The sequence below is a fragment of the Vigna umbellata genome, chromosome 5, assembly GCF_029865625.1.
Source record: "Vigna umbellata cultivar VRB3 chromosome 5, Vumbellata_1.0, whole genome shotgun sequence".
In the NCBI taxonomy this organism is placed as follows: Eukaryota; Viridiplantae; Streptophyta; class Magnoliopsida; order Fabales; family Fabaceae; genus Vigna; species Vigna umbellata.
The window spans coordinates 50,010,828-50,029,474 of NC_142169.1; positions in this window are offsets into that span (position 1 = coordinate 50,010,828).

Genomic DNA, 18,647 nt, shown 5'->3' on the forward strand with positions numbered 1-18,647 from the left:
TTTATTGTTGTTAATCTGTGGTGGGAAGCATTGTGATTGAGTTAGTGACCAACTGTTTTAAGTTAGTGTTGAATTCATGTTTTAATTTAGTTCACAAAACCTCTTCACAACCCCCCCCCCCACAAAGTGTTCAACCTATTGACTAAACCACAATTGGTTCTTGAGAGACAACCTAGGAGTCACTTCCTAGTATTATATTGCACTTAATTGCATATTAATTTGAGTGGGGTACAACCTCGATCAAGGATCAAGGAAGAGTTCACCTAAGTGAACCCCTATCCCACTTCAAGCGATCAGTTAAGACAAAGTTCACCCAAATGAACCCCTATCGGTGGAGAACCAAGACAGTCAAGGAAGAGTTCTGAATAGAACCTCTACCATCTCACAAGTGTTCGACTTCAATAACTCGACCTACCTAAGCAATCAAAAGGAGGATCAAGGAAGAGTTCACCTAAGTGAACCTTTGTCCGACCTTTCAAATGATCAATCAAGACAACGTTCACCCAAATGAACCCTTGTCAATGGAAAGCCGAGATGGCCAAGGAAGAGATATGAAAAGAACCCCTATCGCCTCACAAGCATTCAACTTCAACACCAACTTGCCTTCATAAAAATACATCATCACATCGAAATTACCTTGGTCCAAAGGGATATTATAGAAATGGGCCGCTTGGGCAAGAGCTTTCTTAAATCCAATCTTATGCTACTCGATGTCAGCTTGGCCGATGTCCTCTAAATCGACAGCAAAGCTAAAATTCTCGTTAACCAAGTCAACATATTTCTTCAATCATCTTCTTATTCTTTTCAAGATTCAGCATTGGATCGTCCACTTTGTGTTAAAGTTGATGGTTGTCCTTGCCCAGACATTTTTCAGCTACTTTGGAGACAATCATCCGAGTTTCCAGATTTTCCTTTATCTACAGACAGTTAGAGTGAGCTTCAATAGACTCTTTCAACTTAGAGCTTAACTTAGTGTTAGCCTTCAAAGCTTGCTCCAAATTTGCTTGAGCATTAGAAAGATCCCCTCTTGGTCGCTTGACTTTCAGTCTGGCACCACAACAGTCTTGGTGCTCAGCAATGTTGGCTGACCATTAAACTTTATGATAGCATCCACGACTTCTTGCTCGATGATGCCCTTTAGTACGTTCTTCTCGTGACAAATTAAAAGATACTTTAGCACCTAAATGAAACTCGATGCTAAAGATCCCCTTAGTCAAAGGTCTTACAGGCTCCACCTAACGATTTGTCTTACTGAATGAGGAGGACTTCTCACCTTAATGATGAGGCTTTCTTTTCCCCCTCTCCTTTTCGTTTCACTCTTGATGCTCAAGGGGGGAGTGGTAATGGGGGCGGGCTAAGGAGTCGACCGACCAGTCACAAGTTACCTGGTCCCCTCAACATTTAAAGAGACTAAACGATAAAGTGTAGGAGTGTCTGACGAGTTGGCGCCACTTGCGCCACCAAGTTGGGCCGACCATTGAGTAGCAACTTCCTGAACCAGTCAATCTTCTTTAGATTTTTTGAAACCATGAAGTAAATGGTGAAATTTTGAAAAATTTAAGATCGCTAACCTCCTTTGGATGTCGGCCACCACATTGGAAATCCAATTTTCAACAACTTTGTAGTTCAATGCATCTTCATCTGAGATCCACAAAAGAAGTTATTATCATTTCAAGCTTTTTCATCTCCAATTTTTTTTTGCAAAAATAAAATTTATAACTAGTATATGAAATGTAACGACTCTCGGAACAAAGTTAGACATGTAGAAGTTGCCATAAAAAATGACTAAAATCATTTTCTACCTATTTTTAGTGATTTTTTGCGAAATTAGTAATAGTAGTAAAAACTAATATAGGCTAAAGATAAAATGGAGTAAGCTGAAAAGATTTTGTGGTTCAGAAAAATTGTGAAATTAAAATGTAAACCATTAAAAACTAAAATGCATTCAACAATATCCAACACTCATTAGTACAAAAATCGCGTACAACGTCGAATATTTTGGGCTTTCAACGGCGAAATCGCGAACGACGTCATATCAGGAGACGTTAAATTGACGTCGTATTTAAAAAATTCGACGTTAAAAACGTCGAATTTTGTCAATATTCGACGTTAATCAATTTTTTTTTTAATTAATTGTGATCCTTTTTTACAACTCTACGAAACCTAAAAAGCAGAAAAACAACAAATTTCAGTTTTTGGTATTTTATAAAGCATGAACTATGAACGTGTACTGTAGTGTCAACAACAAACAATAACCAACAACAAACAAGTTCAACCAAACAAGACCAAACAAGTTCAACCAAAAAAACAACAAACAAGTCAACAAAAAACAACAAACAAGTTCAACACATAAGTTCTTCAAAACGAAAACAAAAACTAACCTTCAAAAGGTGGGTTCATCGGAATAAAGTTTCGTCACTAGTGAGAGAGAAAGCAGAATGTGCCTATGAAGGACAAGAGCACGAAAATAATCGGTAAAAACAAAAAAAAATCATATATAAAGTAGTTAATTAACATGCATTTGTATCAAATGAAAGAAAGATTACATGTGACGCCCGTCAAACTTCGTTCGAGAAAAGTTTGAGAAGAGAAGAGGGTATCGCGCGCTAAGATAAAGTGAATGAATTTTCAATCTCCCGCTCAAATTTTTATTGAATTCACTAACCTTTTGACGTCGAATTTAAAGGGCATTTTATATCCTTTTACGTTGAATTACAATTCTAAACGACGTTTAGTAATTCCATTTATTTACAAAAAATGTCACCGCTCATTTTTAACGTGTATTATTCAGTGGTTGGACGTTGAACGTGTGACGTTATACGTTGTTTTTGTACTAGTGACTAGTGATAACAGTTGAAAAACTGTTATTTTCATGCTTAAAATTGATACTAAAAGCAACCTTTAACACTCAGAAACTAGCTTGAACTCATATTTTTGCTTTAGTTTTGTGAATAAGAGAGTTGGAAGTGAATTTAATGGTTTTGTGCAAGATTCCCTTGATTTTGTAGGCTAATTGAATGATTTGAAAGAAGAATTGAAGTATCGAATGATTGGAGTGCTGAAAAGTCAACCAGAAACCAGAAAAGTCAACCAGTCAACCAGAAAAGTCAACCAGTCAACCAGAATACGGAAAAAGTCAACCAGACGAGTTTTTGGCCATTTTTCTGCGATTTTATGATCTGTTTGGGCCTGGACCCGTTTTCTATTATTTTTATGTCCTATTTAAAGACCTAGATGTCTTAGGGTTTGTATCTTTGGCTGGGAGGAAGCAGAAACACACTTTTTACCCCCTTGGGGGCAGATTGGGAGATGGTGACGGCTCTCCTCTTCTCTTTCTAGGGTTTTTCTATCTCTTTCATTCTTTCATTATTGTTCATCTAGTTTCACCATGAATATGGTGAACTAAACCTTGTATTGTTGTTGGGGAATCAATGTAGTCTTGTGAAACTCTCATATATGGAATTTGTTTTAACATCTTATTTTAAGATATATGTTTTCTTTCATCTTTAGTTAGGGATTTTCCTCTTTGCTTAATGCTTGCTTTGTTTAACTCATTCATTGCCATGATTATTGATTTTGTCGATATGGGAACGTACGGGGAAATCTAGATCCGGGGAATTTCTCCCAATAGCATATTGGTTGCCTTTAAGCTCCTGCACTTCAGAACTAATTACTAGGAATGCTAGGAATTGTATGAACTCGTAATTAAGGATAGGCCTTCTTGCAAGGTGATTTAGAGAGTGGCATTAACAATTGATGAAAAGAATGATGAATTCTTAAAGTATATGAGAGTGAACAAGATGAAATTGATAACCCCAACAACATACTCATCCATTTAATTCATTAAAGTGTTTGTTTTCCTCTTTTCCATTGATCAAATTCATGCATACATGTTTAATTAATGTCTTTTGCATTTAAAACCTACAATCAATTGTTCACAAGTCTTAAATAATCAACAAATCATATAACTAACTAGGCCGTGAGTCCTTTGGGAGAACGATACTTGGTCTTACCGAGTTTTATTACTTGATACGATTCGGTCACACTTGCCGATTGTTAAACAAGTTTGTGGCACCGTTTTTCGATGTTCATAAATTTGTCATCAAGTTTTTGGCGCCGTTGCCGGGGGCTCGTGGTTTAACTGGTTCATTTGTGTGATTATTGATTATCTTTGACTTGAATTTTGAATTTTGAATTTTGAATTTTGAATTTTGAATTTTGAATTTCTGTTTTTATTTTTACTTTTTTTTTATTTTTTTGTTTGTTTTTATTTTATTTTTTTTATTTTATTTTATTTTATTTTATTTTCTGTTTTTTTTTCTGTTTTTATTTTTCTGCTTTTATTTTTATTTTTCTGTTTTTATTCATTCTTCTTATCTCTTATTTTATATCTTCTTTTATATCTTTTTGTGCTAACAATTGTTTTTAGGGTTTTGTGTCTAATGTCTGCAGGATGCAATTTGATCAAGAATCTAACTATATGGGCAATCAATTCTACTAAGGGAATTTCACCCATTGGTGGGAACCTCACTCAAGCATGAATAACAGTCAATTTTGGCAAGCTGTCGAACAATTTAAGAATCAACCACCACAACAATGGCAGCAAAAACCCTCTCTATCGGGAAAAAGGATAACGTTGGAGGATGCACTTCAACAGTACATACCGATATCTAATTGTCATGACAAAAGCACTCAAGCTGTCGAAGAATTTGATACGCCGCCACCACAACAATGGCAACAACAACCCTCTCTATCGGCAAGAATGCCAAAATTGGAGGACGCACTTCAACAATTTTTGCAGGTGTCCAGTTCCACTCAGAAAAACATTGAAGCATCATTTAAAAGGATGGAGATGAACCTTCGTTACATTAGTCAGAGATTGAACGATTTTAAGGTTAATATTGAAGTTAACCCTAAGGAGGAAGGTGAAGCCATTGCCACTGAAAGTGACAAGATTTTTTATGAGAAAAAAATAGGGAGAGATGAGGAAAAGATAGAGAGAAAAGAAAAAGAAGAGTTGAGTGAGAAAGATAAAGATGAAGAAAAAGAAAAAGAAGTGGTTGAGAGAGAAGAGAGAAAGAAAATTTGTGTGAAAAAAAAGAAGTTGAGAAGAAAAAGAGAAGGGAAGAAAAAAAATAAGAGAAAAGAAGAAGAGCAAAAAGAAAGTGAGAGAAAAGAGAAAGAGGACGAGAGGAAGAGAGATAGAATCATATGAAAAACCCTTTCGTCATCCAAAGAAGTATCATAGGAAGGAAAAGAAATTTAAGTGCTTCATGGAAATCTTCAAGAAATTGGAGATTAAAGTTCCTATGATTGAGACACTGCAACAGGTTCCTGGTTTGATCAAATTTCTGAAGAAGTTCAGTAGAAAGAAGAAGAAAAAGAAGATAGAACTTGAAGCTTTATTGGGTCAAGCTAGTGACGTTAAAAGAGCGCTTGCTGGGAGGCAACCCAGTGATTTAAGAACTTTTAATTTTTGGTTTGGTGATGTAATTTTGAACTTTTGGGTATTTTTGTTTTTGTTATAAGTCTGTTACAGGGTTTACATCTACTGATGGATGTTAGGCGGAAGAGTATCTACTGAAGGATACTATGTTTTTATACACCTACTGATGGGTGTTGGTAAGAAATATTTGCATCTACTAAAGGGTGCTGGAGGATTTTGGGTCAGGCTCGTGACGTTAAACAAGCGCTACCTGGGAGGCAACCCAGTTGATTGATTTTATTTGTATTGTTTGTTTTGATTCTGCTTTAGTTGCATGATAGGGATTGAATGTTTGAGTGATCTGAGAACTTAATTGCAGGGAGCAAGTGAGGGGCATGAGTAGAAGGCACCTAGGGTAAGCTAGGAAGAAGAAAAGCACAACACGAAAGTGCCACTGAGCGGTGGTATCGTAAAAGGGGCTTAGGTTGCCCCTTAGCGGAACCCGAGCCCATTAGGGTATTTTTATACCCTAAGTCACGCTTTGGCCTCTATTTTCAGATTCTTCTCTGCACACACACTCCTAAACACTTTTCCAAAGGTTCTCTACATTTTTCCTTTCATTCCTCTTTAGAAAATCTCCCTTCCACTCACTTTCTCACTAGTTTTCCATCTAAGTTTGGGGTTGGGAGAGAGCATCATTGATGGGGCAGAGTTTTTCAAAGCACTAGAGTAGGATTTGTTTTATCAATCACTTATGTTTGTAGAATAGGGTTTGATGTACTCAATTGGAAATTTTGTCTGTTATGATGGTTTGCTTATGATTGTTGTTTGATAAGTAATGCCTGATGATGCTTTGATATTGATTGATGTTGAGAATGTGCACATTATATGCTTATACAGGTGGTTCACAAGCATTGTGAACAAATGCAACATATTGTGATTGTGATTATGATTCTAAGCAGGATGTTATATGTGGAATGTGAATGAGCTTATATGTGAGGTTTTGAGCTTCAGAGTTGTTATTGTTGAATACTATTACTGTGAAAGCATGAATGACTTTGCCCAGGTTTTCTATGATTGAATTATTTGCTTGTTTGCATCATATGATCAAGGCCATTTGTTGATAACCCTTCTATTAGCCAAATTCATAAATTTAGCCCACTAAAAGAGAACACTATGTGTTCTATCCTTTGAACCTCTAGCCTTGAACATGATTTGAAAACCCTTGTTGAAAAGATTTACCTTGAGTTAAGATGAGAATATTTTGTGGTATGTATAAATGTTCAAGTTTGGGGTTGTTGGAAAATAGAAAGGGAAATTGAAAGCATTGAGCTAAGTGCTAAGAAATAAGAATGTGAAAAGAAAAAGAAAAAGAGAAAGAAAAGAGAAGAAAAAGGAAAGCTCAATGCAAAGGAAAGTTGGGAATAAGTAAGAATGGTTGTGTTTATATGATTCTCTTAACTCAAGGGTTTTGTGATCTAGAAAAACCAATTTTCTTGTTAGCCCAGCCACATTATAAGCCATTGAAAAGTCCTTGTGATGATGCATGCTTGTGAATGTATTTGATTGTGGTTAAATGAAAGGCAAAGTCAATTCATGTGACATTTTGATAGTAGAGTGAATGAGTGATTACCTCTTATACACTTGTGTTTGAGTGAAACACTTTACCTAGTGAGGAAAGATTCCATGAGCACATGAACATCCATGCTTAGTTGGTTGATCATTCATGAAAAATAGCATTTGTTGGATATTAAGTGACTTTGTGAACACTAAAGCATGTGCATGTCTTGATTGAAGTCTTTGTCATGAGCTTAATTGAAGTACTTACTTATCTTGAAAAGAGGATTCGTGAATGGAGTGAACCATTGTATTGATTGGTAGAAGATTGAGTTACATCTTGTTTGCTTGAGGACAAGCAAAGTTCTAAGTTTGGGGTTGTGATAACAGTTGAAAAACTGTTATTTTCATGCTTAAAATTGATACTAAAAGCAACCTTTAACACTCAGAAACTAGCTTGAACTCATATTTTTGCTTTAGTTTTGTGAATAAGAGAGTTGAAAGTGAATTTAATGGTTTTGTGCAAGATTCCCTTGATTTTGTAGGCTAATTGAATGATTTGAAAGAAGAATTGAAGTACCGAATGATTGGAGTGCTGAAAAGTCAACCAGAAACTAGAAAAGTCAACCAGTCAACCAGAAAAGTCAACCAGTCAACCAGAATACGGAAAAAGTCAACCAGACGAGTTTTTGGCCATTTTTCTGCGATTTTATGATCTGTTTGGGCCTGGACCCATTTTCTATTATTTTTATGTCCTATTTAAAGACCTAGATGTCTTAGGGTTTGTATCTTTGGCTGGGAGGAAGCAGAAACACACTTTTCACCCCTTGGGGGCAGATTGGGAGATGGTGACGGCTCTCCTCTTCTCTTTCTAGGGTTTTTCTATCTCTTTCATTCTTTCATTATTGTTCATCTAGTTTCACCATGAATATGGTGAACTAAACCTTGTATTGTTGTTGGGGAATCAATGTAGTCTTGTGAAACTCTCATATATGGAATTTGTTTTAACATCTTATTTTAAGATATATGCTTTCTTTCATCTTTAGTTAGGGATTTTCCTCTTTGCTTAATGCTTGCTTTGTTTAACTCATTCATTGCCATGATTATTGATTTTGTCGATACGGGAACGTACGGGGAAATCTAGATCCGGGGAATTTCTCCCAATAGCATATTGGTTGCCTTTAAGCTCCTGCACTTCAGAACTAATTACTAGGAATGCTAGGAATTATATGAACTCGTAATTAAGGATAGGCCTTCTTGCAAGGTGATTTCATTTGTCGAACACGGTGAGTAAGCCAAGCTTTGAGGTTAATTTGTATTTTGATTTTCTCTTTTTGTTGTTACATTGACCTATTTTTGGTCATTACTGTTTGGAGGTTTGATATCGCGTCTTCGGAAACCGTAGGTTGGTTTCTTCGAACTGGAAGCTCGAGTTGTAGTTGCCTCCTACTCGTTGTAAGTTTGAATCGCTTAGATTTGAGGTTTATTTCAGTTTTCTTTTCTCTGGGTGTTGTTACATTGACCTAATTTCGGTCATTGTTGTTTGGAGGTTTGAAATCGCAATTTTGGAAACCCTAGGTTGGTTTCTTGGAAGTGGAAGAGATAAGCTCCAGCTGCAATTGCCTTCTGCACTTGGTAAGTCTGAATTTCTTAGATTGCGATTTGTTTTTATTGGCTGTTATTGAAAGGTGATAAAAGGTCATATATACTACTTTAGTATATCTTGAATCAACACTTCCTGTGCTAATTAGTTGTTTTTAGACCATTATTAGTGTAGTGTCTTAAATTGATAGATTTCACTCACTTAGTTTAGTAGTAGTTTAAATTGTTTGGCTTTTCATTCTAAATTTGATTTGAATTTCACCAAAACAAGTACTTCTTAGTTGTGTTAGATGAACATTAAAAACTGTTTTAGACAACTTAGTGGATTTTTAGATTACCCTTAGATAGATTTTGTTGTAGTTAGTGTGCATGTCAGTAGGCTTTAGATATCCTTCATCTTAGGGATAGCCTTAACCAATGCTTCTTGTGTTTGCTGCTGCAGTGTGATGTTGTGCTTCTCCAAATTCTGAATTTGCTCTCTCTTCCTAAAACGTTCCAACCAAGAGTAAGTGTGCCCCTTTTTTTATTCCTTTTGTTGACTTGCCAATGTTGCAAACCGTGTGGGATGTGGCCAGCTGGAAACTCTTTAATTTTGTTGAGCTTTGCCAAGTCATCCTTTCAACAAAAAACCGTGAGAAGCTCTTGTAATGGTGGCCCCCATTTTTCTACTTTGTTGTCTACCATTTCTTCCATTTGTTGCGTGAGAAATGTTGTTGCCCATGAGGTGCAAATGTGTTATGCCGTGTGGTGTTGTCTTTCTAAGCCACTTTGATTTCTTCTTCAACAAATGGTGGTGGCCCTTACTTCTTTTATGTTGTCTCCCACTTAAAAGAAAGAAGACTCCTCATTTGTGTGATGGTAGCCGTGAGTTAGCTTGGTGTTTTTCCTCATTTCCACTTGCTTCCAAAGACCATGCACCTACATGAGAACATGTGTCTCCCACTTCAATTTAATCCCTTCCAATTCCGTGCATGTGTTGGCCGTGAATGCTTGAACAATGGCAGCAACTTTCTTCAAAAAAAAAACCGTGAGCTCCCTTGAGTCCATGTGGTCTTTTTTCAACAAATTAATTTTCCAATGGACCTTAGCTTATTACAAATTCAAGAAAAATATTTATCAACACACAGAATAAATAAATAGAGTGCAGGTTCTTCTAACACAGTGTGTGAATGTTTTTCCAAATATCCCACACTGGCCACCTGCTAGCAGGGTTTAGCTCTGCAACTCCTTTGTCTGCAACTCCTTTGTCTGCCTCATCAATAAACATCCTTGTCCTCTTTATCTGTCCCTTCATGAATTTACTAGGTTTATCTATAACTGTCGCAACCGGAATCGCGACGGGACGACGATCCAAATAAGAAACGGGTTTTAAAAAGAGATTTGGAGTCGCCACCATAGTTTATTAAGCCATCGCCTCCAGCGTCCCATTCATCCTCACCGAAAGAGCAAATCCAGTGGAGGAGATTTCGAATTTCAGAGGGTCCATTTGAGTCTCGGGACGTAAGGGTTTTACGAAAAATGGTGCAATGAGTAAAGTGGATATTACTGGGTTAGCGTTTTTTGGCAGTGATTTTTACTGAGTTTCCAACGAGAGTATGATGTATGTATATGGTAACTATGGAATCAAGCTGACCGATGATGATAGCAAGTGGTCATGGAGAAGGATGATGACCACACACCATAGTGTTTTTGAACAGATTATAGGTAATCCTCGTATGCATTATCATTCTAATTTTATCATACTTCATGAGAAAGAGAATAAAGGACAAGCTGCATACCTGAGAATGCCTCTGGTATTCGTCACTTCAGATCTCCTTTGCCTCCCTCCGATGATCTCCTCTCGTCACCCTCTAAAACCTTTCTTTTCTCCTCTGATCCAACCAAATCCCCCTCCCCAAAATCTTGGAAAAATATTCCCTTCTAACCACCTTGTCCCCTCACTCCAGACACGTCCCCCCATACCCCTTTCCCACGTTTCTTTTATTTATTTCCCCTTTTTTTAATTTTTATTTTATTCTCTAATTATTTTCAGTTTTAATTTTATTTTTCAATTGTTTAATTATTTTGATTAATTAACTCTATTAAAACTAATTGAAGATAAGAAAAATAGAAATTGAATTAAAAGCAAAAATCTAAATACATAAAAATAGAATAAAACAAAAAGGTAAAATAATAAAAAGGAAAATAATAAATAACCAATAAAAATAGAAATTTTTTACAACCCGGACAAAATTGAGTGTTGACAGCTGCCCCTCTTTACTTAGATATTACTAAATAATATGAAAATTTAATCTTTTCGTATTATTTAAGTAAAGCTAAGTAAAGATAAAAACACTAATTTTGTCCGGGTTTCAATCATGACAGAAAACGAACAAAATAATTCAAGTCACGATGCCAAACGACCAATGTCAAGTAAAGTATCAGTAACAAAAACTAAAACCTGGATTTGACCATTGCCTCGCAGAGGGCCAAACTCGCAGAACATAAATTTAAATTCGACCATTGCCATGCGGAGGGCCGATAACAGAAAATTAAAACCTGGATTTGACCATTGCCTCGCAGAGGGCCAAACTCACAGAACAGAAATTTAAATCCGACCATTGCCATGCAGATGGTCGATAACAGAAAACTAAAACCTGGATTTGACCATTGCCTCACAGAGGGCCAAACTCACAGAACAGAAATTTAAATCCGACCATTGCCCCGCAGAGGGTCGATAACAGAAAACTAAAACCTGGATTTGACCATTGCCTCGCAGAGGGCCAAACTCACAGAACAGAAATTTAAATCCGACCATTGCCCCGCAGAGGGTCGATAACAGAAAACTAAAACCTGGATTTGACCATTGCCTCGCAGAGGGCCAAACTCACAGAACAGAAATTTAAATCCGACCATTGCCATGCAGAGGGCCAATAACAGAAAACTAAAACCTGGATTTGACCATTGCCTCGCAGAGGGCCAAACTCACAGAACAGAAATTTAAATCCGACCATTGCCATGCAGAGGGCCAACAATACAGAGCAACGAGCTGAAATTGACCATTGCCGAGCAGATGGCCAGTAATACAACAACGAGATGGGATTAGACCATTGCTTAGCAGAGGGCCATAAAACGAAAACTGGATTCGACCAATGCCTTGCAGAAGGCCAATATCGTAGGAGAAAAAACTTGAATTCGACCATTGCGAAGCAGAGGGTCGGTATCGCAGAAGAAAACTTGGATTTGAAACTTTCTGAAACGTTGGTAAACACTTAGCAAAACATCGAATAAACTTAAAAGCAAATGCTGTATTAACCTTTTCACAACTTCTCTTGTGCCTAAAGGATTTTTCAAACAAAATACCTTGCTTATTATGAAATGTATGATGTAATGTCATGAGGGTGCATGAATGAATAAACACATGAAACCTTTTTTTTTTTTTTTTTTGCCACTCTCTCTTAATTAGACTGCCCATGTTTGAAACTCATTGTCAACATTGTCATCAAACCTAATGTACGTTCAAAACGTAACCATAAAATGTCAGGAGACAGTGAGCCCTCTAATGAGAAAGAGAAGGGTGTAACCATGAGTTCAAGTTCTCTTTATCGCTTCCTGCAATCCAATTTGGCCTGAACCCGAGAAGGTGAGGGAAAAATAGGGACGAGAAGTAGATAGCTGAATGATTGTATGTGGAGCTAACATTTGTGTTCTCCTCATCTGGGGAGGTATGGTTAACATAGAAACATGTAGGGCCCACAAGACTGCCCCAATTTTGTTGTGCACAGTAAGTACGATTTGGGGAGGTGAAAAGGTTTGGGTAGGAAGGATTGTCCCAGTTGAGGGTTCCTTCTTGACATGACGATTGACGGGGAGACTTTACATTGTATTTTCACTTTTCATTTTCAATGTCCTTTCTTTTCTTCTAGTGATGATATCAGTCACCACATCATTCCTTCCCAGAGTTAAGTTCGTAAGAAAGACCAGGACGAACAATCTTCAGTCGGCGTGGACTTTAATCGGCTTGTAACGTGGCTAAAAGGCAAACGGGTTATGAAAGAAATGGATAATGAAGGCCCAAATAAGTGTTTGACGGTTAAAGTTTTTAAACAAGAATCATTTGCAAGGTGCCCAGTCAACTGTCTTTAGAGATTTTAACTTCAGGCATCCTTTATTGTTGTTTTTTTCTTTCTTTCCTTTTGGATCATTCTTTTTGTTGCCCCTGCTGTGGTCCTTTATGATACTTTCCTTTTCATTTTTGTTTTGTTTTGTTTTTTTTTTTTTAGAGATTTCCTCCTCAACTTTGGATGCTTATGATGTATGTTTTTGAGTTGACGTCGATATGCTAATGATTCTTGTCTAGGGTAATGAAAAATGATTACGACTTACGGCTCAAAGTGGGTGCAATTGATTAAACCTCTTTTATCATTTGGATAAAGAAAACGGCCACACGTCATCCTGAAGCTTGCTTGACTTGCTTTCCACAACCTTAACCATGAGACGAAATTCTGTAGCAGTTGATACATCGACTTCATTTTTTCAAATTTTTTATTATTTTTGCTCCCCGATCGCGAATCATTGGGCATGGGTATAATGATGACAACTGCCCCAGTGTTATATCCACGACAATCCTTTGTTTTGAAGGGAAATGAAAAGGTTAGGGGTTCACGCAATAAGAAAGTGGATGCTTTAACGAGAAATGAACACAGGTTACCCCCGAAACTCTGAATTCAGGAGAAGACTCTGCATCTTTGCCATTTCCAGTTATTGTGTTTTTTTTTTTTTTTTGAACGTACTATGCCCTAGACAACCTAATTGACAATGAATTCAACATGTGCATTTTTATTCTCTCCTTTTTTAGTCTTTCACGACATCCCTCAGGAACGAGCTGGTGCCAACCGAATATACCCGTGATGCTTTTACTCATGTGTGCTTAATTATCATTACCTTTATTTTCCTTTATTTACCTAAAAGCTCAGCGCGACATGCAATATTTCAAGAAGCGTGCAAACAAAAATTATGAATGAAACCATGCAGTATTTATTGAATGAAATAACGCAGAGTACAACAAACTTTAAAGATCATGTCAATATCCCTTAATATTGATCCCCTATCACGGAATCATCATGTGTAAAACTTTTTGACTGCACCCGAATTAACCGGTAATGGTAACTCCTCTCCATCCATTCCTTGTGAGAATTAGTGCCCCACCAGAAAATGCCTTCTTCACTACGAATGGCCCTTCATAATTCGGGGTCCATTTGCCTCTATGATCCTTTTGTACAGGCAAGATCATCTTCAACACCAGCTCACCTTCGTGGAATTCTCTGGGATGCACCCTTTTGTCAAATGCATTTTTCATTCTTCTTAGTTCTTCGCTTGACTGGAAGGTATTCCGGTTTAAGTGGGAGCTTGTGTTGCACAATATCGGTATCCAAACTTGGCATGTCATTGTAAGACCAAGCGAACACATCCTTAAACTCCTTCAATAGGGCTTGCAACCCTTCCCTCACTTCCTTTTTCATGCCAGTACCGATTTTTACTTCCTTTCTCTTCTTCCTCTCCCAAGTTGAGTACTTCAACCTCTTCCAGATGGGGTTTTATCTCTTTAGACTCTTGTTCCACTAATCTCAAGAGCTCTAGAGAGGGTTCCGGATTATCTTCATAATCATCTTCCGTATTATCGATAGGGTGTTCAAAATTAGGAATATCGACATTGTTATTTTCAAAACTTTCATTGTCACATCTGCATTATTTAAATTTATGAAAAAAAGGAATAAATAAATAAAATAAAAAAAATGAAAAAGATGACCTAATGCGAAATGATGAAACAAACACGATTCGATTATCACGCTGAGCACAAAAACTAAACGTCAACCCGTAAGTCATGAATCCTAAAGCCCCGGGTGAAGCTATAGGATTAATTAAAACTATTACATCTTATTCAAATTAAGCATCACGGGTAAACTCAGAGTTTCAATTGTTGAGTGGTGCATCCGGGGAGCCGGCCCGCACGAAACTTGAGCATTCAAAGCTATCTTCATTCTCCACGGCTGTTATATGGCCCGTGTTGATCAAACCAGCACTACGAAATTTCTCTCTGATGTCACGAATACGAATCTTTTCCACCCTAGGTTCACGCCTTTCTACACGAGCTAGACCGCACTCTCTCCTTTCTTCCATCAGCCTTCCCGTTTTGTAAGGAAAGGGAGACGGCGCCCGGATGATGACAGACGACTTTTCTTCAGCCTCTGGCGCAGGGGTGGTTATAGTGAAATGGATCACCAACGGCTCAGGCAGAGTTACGTCGGATTCTCCACCAATCTATGTAAACACTTCCCCCTCCTTATCCTTGTAGCATACTTGCATCAAACCCCGATCCAGCAGGTCTTGCAGAACATACTCAAATTCACCACATTCCTCAATAGAGTGCCCATCATCCGGATGAAGCGCGCATGTTACATCCTCGTCATAATCACCTTTTAAAAGACCCACCTTTATCAGCGCCTTGAAAATAAACTTTCTGGAACTTCGGATTCCACCCGCGTCCCTTATCAACTCATGTTTTTCCATCCTCGATGGCATTCGTCGAGGCACTCCCAGTGCCCAGAAAGTGGGTTAGTCTCAATGCTGGGTTTATCTTCTTGAAACTTTAACCACCCAGAGTCGATTAGAGTCTGTACTTTGTGTTTAAAAGCAGACACCTCTCAGTTGAGTGACCAACACCTCCCCCATGGTAACTACATTTGGCCTCTGCATCATAACCCCTGGGATACGGAGGTTGCATGGGCTTCATTGGACAAATAGCAACCAAACCCCTTTGGACGAGTTGGGGTAACAATTCTGTGTAAGTTGTAGGGATAGGGGTGAAATTAACAAATTGGTTCCTTCTTGGGTAAGTATTTTGGCCCGCATTCTGATTTGGACCTGCAATTGCCCCAGCCCTCCAAGTATCAGTTGGGGGCAATGGCGGTTGATAATACCCTTGTTGTTGTTGAGGCCTGGCTTGATGAGCAAACGCCGCATTAGCTGCAAGAGGGGGTTGCCCCAAGTATGGTCGGAAGCTATGAGCGGGAGCTTGACCTCTCCATACAGGCATTGCCGATGCCGCATGCACATCCCCTTCCTTCTTCTTTCCCGCATTGAAATTGGTTTTTTTGTAATTTGCAGTTGCGGGCGAACTGTATGCAATTTTCCCACTTTTAACCCCAATTTCTATCCTTTCGCCTATTATAATGATATCAGCGAAATTGGCAGACACGTTCCCGACCATGTGCTCGTAAAATGGCGGCTGGAGAGTGTTCACAAACATTGCCACCATTTCTCTATCATACAAAGGTGGTTCGACTTGTGCAGCTAACTCTCTCCACCGTTGGGCATATTCCTTGAAAGTTTCGTTGTCCTTCTTTGACATATTTTGCAGCTGTAAACGATCTGGTGCAACATGGGTATTGTATATGTATTGTTTCACAAAAGCATCAGCCAAGTCCGCCCAACAACGAATTCGAGTCGGCTCCAAATGAGTATACCAGTTTAATGCCACTCCAGCCAAACTATCTTGAAAAACATGGATGAGCAGCTGCTCGTCATAAGCATATGCAGCCATCTTTCTGCAAAACATGGTTAGATGGCTCTTTGGGCATGTATTTCCCTTATACTTCTCAAAATCTGGCGCTTTGAACTTATGTGGTATTCTGACGCCAGGAACCAAGCTCAATCTGGCAACATCTCCGAATCCATAACTTTCATACCCCTCAACAGCCCTCAATCTTGCCTCTAGGCTCTCAAGTTTATCCTTTGCTCCATCGACATTACTAATTACCCCCTGAAACGAGGTATGTGGTGCAGCCCCTGTAGAAAAGCCCTCTCCGGTAATCACAGGTGGCACCGGAGTTACTCGTATTCCATCCGACATGTTTGCATGCATTCCTTCATTTACCATAGGTGCGGACATTACAACAGGTCCCTGAGTACTGATTGGCGGTATGTTGACAGTGGTAGGGAAAGAGAATGAAGCCTGCTCCCCTTCTGCGTATTCTCCCACAGGTGGGGTGTAACCTGGAGGTAATCCATACATTGGGAACGGAACAGATTGGCTCCCAGAGCTGAACAACGGAGGGTAATATTGAGCACTTCCCTCAACTTGCGCAGGCGTCGTCCCTCCCGTAGTCTTTAGGGCTTCGAGAGCCGCCAAAATCTGGGCCATTTGATCCTTCAAATGGCTGATATCAGCCTTAATAGATTCGTGTGACTGCTCCCAATTCTCCATGACCTTCGAGTTAGCTCTGGTCCTGTACGGATGTCGTGGAAAATTTGCCATTGTTTTCTCACTTGTACTGATGATTATTTTTTATTAAATTAAATTAGATAAGGATGAAAAATGCAAAACAAAAGAAAACATGATGCATGCTAGTGATAAGTGGAAATCACAGGATAACGATGACAATACTGATGGAAAATTAACACAAGCCGATACCAAACAAACATCCCTTATCTTTTATTTAAAGAAAATTTGATCCATTACATCGTCTAAGGAACAAAACACAATTATGATGTACATCAATCCCGCGCCCGGGCAACGAAAGATTTCATCTCTCCCACCAACCATTTACAATGATTAATAAACAATTCTATTTCCGCTGATGAATTACGAAAATGAGTACTAGCTTCAGCATTCGACACCATCCTGGGGATGTCTTCAATTGCCCCATTTGCCAAAGCAGCCAAAAAAGATTTGCCCAAGTTTATTAGCCCGGTCAAATTTCCAACATGGGTCCTTAGACTATACTTCTTTCTTAAATCGGAAGAGTCGGTGTGCCGTGTAGCATCGGATCTTGTGTTAACATCCATCTCGTATGAAGTCAAGTAAGTACCTGTGATTTCCCTTAAAATTAACATGTTACTAAATGATGTATGAATATGATGCATGATAATAAAACAACATGACGAAACAAAGCACATGCATGGTATGAAATGTAATATCATATAAAAAAACGAATAGCGTGAGGGATTACAGAAGTACATATTTCCTCCCATCGTGCCCTAACAAAGGTTCACTGCTTTGAGTTCAAGGTCAAGTATATGCAATCTCACAAGGATGGTTCCCTGAACCTAAAGGTCAAAGGTTACTAGAGCTATGGCCCCCTTCATAGCATTTCCGCAACAGTCGAGTAATCAACTAGGTGTGGAAACACATATGAAGAGAACAGACTCTAGCTGGAGTTCTCACGATAGCCAAACAGGAAGTACATCCCAGAGTGACACCGCTACACAACTCCTCTAATTCTAAGCTACGCTCAGACCCGGGTATAGGGCCCTACTCATGATATGCCGAAAGTGTGTGTGTGAAGGGAGAAAATTATGCACACCCAAACCCTCACCTGCAAAACAACCAGAAAAATTCCCAGGCAGATATAAACATATTGTCTACCCTAGGGTTCAATATTCCACAGTTATTGCAGTTATTCCGAATATCAAGCATAGATAGAGAAAAGGGAAAGAAAAACACATAAGCAAAACCACATTGAATTCGCGCATCTAATTAAATGGCTCGACTCTCCATACCTCCCCAGTGAAGTCGCCATCTGTCGCAACCGGAATCGCGACGGGACGACGATCCAAATAAGAAACGGGTTTTAAAAAGAGATTTGGAGTCGCCACCATAGTTTATTATGGAAAACTATGGAAAAACCTCAAACCGATAAAGCACGGTCCACGAAAACCAAAGATTGGGTTCGGGAGTCGGTTACGCGTGGGGAAGGTGTTAGCACCCCACAACGCCTGCCCTAAGGCAGTACCTTTAACTAAATGCACGAATATGACGCGGTTTTCAAAATGTTTAATTATCCCCTAAAATAAAATTCTAAATAAACAAAACATATTTTTTAGTTTTTTGGGCCCGACAAGGATTGACCTTGCTCCTACGTATTCTCATTCAAAATGCGAAATCAGGGTTACGTAGTTCTAGTTGAAAGACTGTTTGTTTGTTTGAAAATGTTGATGTTTTTAATTTTTGAAGATTTTATGTTTTTTTTATATTTTTGATAAAAAAAGAAGGTAATGAGTACTAGGCCGACGCGAACGGTCG